The 5,000-nt window shown below is 37.0% G+C and overlaps 1 protein-coding gene across 2 annotated transcripts in view; it reads right to left on the bottom strand.

The window, feature by feature from the left end:
• The window catches only part of LOC143041519 (uncharacterized), a 147,999-nt gene that overhangs the window by 142,431 nt on the left and 568 nt on the right, over window positions 1–5,000 (bottom strand). The window lies entirely within an intron of this gene.

Below are 5,000 nucleotides of genomic sequence, written 5' to 3'. Positions count from 1 at the left end.
TCTTGGAGTTACACTCAAAAAGAGTTTGATCGGGTCCACCAACTCCTTATCAACAATGGATACACGAACCACGAGGTCCAAGCCAATCTTCGCAGAGTGATCGACAATTGGTATAAACAAACACACCCCACTACAGTAGAACACGAAGGGACCGCAATTAAGGTGTTCTACAAAGCTTTTATGTCTACCAAGTACAAGGAGGATGAGAAGATTATAGAAAATATCATCTATAGAAATGTGGTCCCCAAAAACGAAAGTGACAAATTGTCCTTCACAATCTTTTACGAAAGTAGAAAAACCTCTTCTCTACTTTTAAGGAACAACCCCGCACCAGAACCCCAGGAGGTTCGTCAATCCCACGTAGTATATAAATACACATGCCCAGAGGAGGACTGCACGCCCCTTTCAGTCTACGTGGGAAGGACGACCACCACATTATCCCGAAGAATCACCATGCACTTGCAACACGGAGGGCCTAAGCAACACCACTGGACCCAGCATCGACGCCACCTTGATAGGGAGACTATGGTAAAAAACACCGAAGTTGTGTCAAAAGAAAAGGATCCACAGCGCTTGGCTATCTTGGAAGCCACCTGGATAAAGGAGCTGCAACCTGCCATTAATAGGCAAGTAAATGACTTCGCCCTCCTCCCTAGCATGAAACCTGTTCGGAGCAGCCAGATGGGCAATTACAAGAATTCGAGGTCTCTTCCACAGAGACTTCCCATTCCCCGCCAAAGTGAAGAACATCCTGCCATTCGTCGTTCCCAAAGACTGAGAAGCAGATTGGCGCCGAACCCGGGAGTGACCTCTCTGATTACTGTTTCCGCCAACCTCTCATCTCTCCTAGTGTTCGTGCTCATACGTGTGACCTCCTCCAGTTTCTACACGGTGTCTTCTCCCCGTGCTTTTCTCTTCATTTAAAATAAGCTCCCTTTTCCATTCTTATTCACATCAACTGAGGATGCAGAAACATCTGCGAAACGTTTTGAAATTTGTTCTGCTTGTATTTTGTTTTTTACTGTATTCTTTGTACTCTTTTCTTGTATTTTGTGTACTGTGTGCTGTACTGTATTTTTTGTGTTCATTATAACTTTTGTTTCCTATGAGTTTTGGAAATTTGATTTACGTCCTTTCCCCCTACCAGAAATCTACTTTTCGCAAGCTTGAGAGCTCACGGAAAAAGTTAATCAATAATTCTTTTCCTGTCGTTTTTAACAGAGTATGCATCAGAGAGAATCTCCTGCCACGCTTCACCAATATATATATATATATATATATATATATACATGTATACATATATATACATATATATATATACATATATATACATACATACATATACATATATATATATATATATATATATATATATATATATATATATATATATTGGTTGAAGTCAACTGCGCCTTCGCGAGAACCTGTGCCCCAGATATATATATATATATATATATATATATATATATATATATATATATATATATATATATATGTGTGTGTGTGTGTGTGCGTGTGTGTGTGTGTACGTGTGTGTGCGTGTATATATATGTACATATAGTATATATATATATGTATATATATATGCATGTGTATGTATAGATATGTATATATATATATATATATATATGTGTGTGTGTGTGTGTATATATATATATGTACTGTATATACATATATATATATATATATATATATATGTATATATGAATACATATATATATATATATATATGTATATGTATATATATATATATATATATATATATATATATTATTAAGATATCTAAAAATGGTGGAATGGGAAAAATATCACAAAGTACCATTTCTAGGTATCTTAATAATTAGAAATTCGGAGTCTTTATCGTTCACAGTTTATAGGAAGCCCACCCATACAGGGAGCTACCTACATTTCTTTAGCCACCATGGTGACAAAATAAAATATAGTGTCGCTTCTGGCCTATTTTTACGTGCATTCAAAATATGTAGTTCATAATATTTAGACATGGAACTAATTTCAGTAAGAAGTCAATTAACAAAACTGGGATACCCGTCGTGGTTTTTACAAAAAGCCCTTAGTAAGGCCTAAATAAGTTTTCACAAATCAGATTCCCATTCCGCCATGAATTATAATTGGGATAATAGTTGCATAAAATTATCATATAATAAATCAATGAATGGCATGTCTCATTTGTTACCATATAATAAATCAATGAATGGCATGTCTCATTTGTTACCAAAAGAAAAAGTAAATTTTATTTTCAATTATCCCAATAATTTTTTCAATAAAGTTGTCAATGTACATCACAGATCCAAGAGTAATACAACTCCTGGAGTTTATAAGTTACCTTGTTTAGATTACAATGATGTGTATTAGGGACAAACGGGTAGAGACCTCACCACTAGAGTCAAAGAGCACAAGAACTCTGTTAAATATGGGCAGGAAAATTCCGCCGTATTTCAGCGCGTCGCCAACAAAAACATCGAATAAATTGGGACGGTGCTGAAATAATCTACTAATCTAAATGCAGTTTCAGAAGAAAAATAATAGAATCCTCTTTAATTAATAATTTTCCAAATTTCAATATTTCCTATGGCCAATAGTCACCACATTGTGTAACCTCCTTAGCAATAAATGAAATCCCACCTTCTACATTAGCAGTGGACAAAATCCACCAATGTCCATGCAACGCCGGACACGTGACCTGAGCCCGTCCCTTCCTGCTTACCTCACTACTTCTGTATAAATACTTGTTGTTCTCCACTCTGTAATTCACATCTGCTGAAGAGGATCACAGTTAGTGATCGAAATATACGAATCTTTTTACTTTCGCTTATTCTTCTCCGAAAGTGGGTCATTAGCATTATTTTACCAATGTGCTATTGCCATAAACTCTTCAGACATACTGTTTAATCATTTTAGTCAACGGATGTTTTCCACCCCAAGTGTCCACAATACATTCTATTGGGATCGAATTCTCCAGTTTTGACCTCAAATTCCTAATTTTGTCTTTCTTCATAGCCTCACAATTTTTCTCTCACTCATAATTCATTTTTTCCCTCTATCTGCCACAAACTGGCCTTTACCTCTATCTTACTCCACTGTTTCTCATTCAAACTCTGACAGCTTCAACTTAAATCAGTGAAGGCTATTTAGTCACTTACCAGTCCGCAAGAAACAGTGACCCATCATATGAAGTAAAAGTTGATATCCAGTGTCCTGTTTTGATACAATATGTCCTCGGACCTTCTAATATTCCATTTTAACAATCATGCAATTAATGAAATTCAGTCTCGTCTTCTTTTTGTTATACATTTTTCCAAAATTTCGTGAACTGTTTTGGCCTCTTCACCGTAAGAACATAAGAACATAAAATAAGAATGAAGGAGACTGCAGGAGACCATAAGGTCTACATTAGGGAGTTCCTTGACTATTAACACCCGCCATCCACATCCATAAAGTTGTTTAATAGTCTCTTAAAACCACTGATAGTTTCAGCGTTCACTACATGGTTACTAAGGCTATTCCATTTGTTGAATATTCTATTATAAAACTAGTTCTTGCTTATTTCCTTCTCAAATCTAGATTTGTCCAATTTCAATCCTTTACTACGAGTCCTAACCTGTTGTCTTAATACGAAGACCTTGTTTGTGTTACCTTGTTAAAGCCTTTGATCCACTTGAACACCTCTATTAGATCACCCCGCAGTCTGCGTCTTTCCAGAGAGTGTAAGCCTTTCCTCGTAAGGTAAATTTCTGAGCCCATATGTCATTTTGGTCATTTTCTCTGTACTAATTCTAGTAAAACTGGTGTCCATTCTATAGGATGGAGACCAAACATGTACCGCATAGTCAGGGATGGGTCTAACTAACGCTAGATAGAGTTTAATAATTACCTCTACACTTTTATTCGTTACCGTCCTAGCAATGAAACCTAACGCTCTGTTAGCTTTATTCCTGGCGCTAATGCACTGTTTCTGGATTTAAGGTCCGTCAGGGCTCACTAGAACTCCCAAGTCTCGCACTTACTTTTTTTTTTCTTCTAAAAATGTGTTATCTAAGCTATATCTGCTTTCGGCGTTGTGTGGCCCTACGTTTAATACGCTGCACTTTGAGATATATTGTAGTCTATTTGCCATTCCACCGACCATGTGAACAATTTGTTAAGAACTTCCTGCAGATTCTCAGCGTCTTCTCCTGACCTAATTAGGTGTCCTATTTTAGTGTCGTCTGTCGTCTGTCGTCTGTAAACTTAGTAACATCACTATTAATCCAATTATTCAAGTCGTTTATGTACATGCCTTCACTTTTTCGTTTAGGAATGTCCCCTGTGGGGCTACAAGGAGAAGGATGTGCTGTGTCTTGCGACACTGCTTCTGACCCAGGGCGGTGGACAGGGTGCAGGGATGATAAGAGGGCGGGTGGAGGGGTGTGGAGTGTATTCAGGGATGGAATGGGTGGGAATGATTTTATGCCTTTTTCTTTTTGGCTACCTCCCTTGTAAGGGGGAAAAAGCCTTGGTATATGTATGTATGTATGTATGTATGTATGTTTATGTACATAATGAAAAATTTGGGACCCAAAACCGAGCCCTGTGAAACTCCACTAGAAATAATCCCCCATTTGGGTTTTACACTATTTATGGTGACCCGCTGTTTTCTGTCACTGATCCAAACCCTAATCCATTCAAACACTTTTCCTCCTATGCCATGGGCTTTTACTTTATTAGTAGTCTCTTGTGGGGTACCTTGTCGTACGCTTTGCTAAAGTCAAGGTAAATAACATCGTAACTATCATTGTTATCTGACGTCTTATATACTTTAGTGGATGTTTTCTTCCACTTGTCATAATACAACTATTAGCTGTTTTAACTGTTCTGTTTGAAACACATGAAAATAGTGTATGACTTTTTATAGCATAAAACAATATAATTGATCTCTATCGTAAAGGAGAACAAATGTATTGACCCTCTCTGCACATGTACATGAGTTAGAAACAGCATGT

The sequence above is a fragment of the Oratosquilla oratoria genome, chromosome 31 (genome assembly GCF_046742065.1).
Source record: "Oratosquilla oratoria isolate Oo_2021 chromosome 31, ASM4674206v1, whole genome shotgun sequence".
Lineage (NCBI taxonomy): Eukaryota > Metazoa > Arthropoda > Malacostraca > Stomatopoda > Squillidae > Oratosquilla > Oratosquilla oratoria.
Note: the sequence above shows the minus strand (reverse complement) of the source record. Positions and strands in the feature narration are given on the sequence as shown.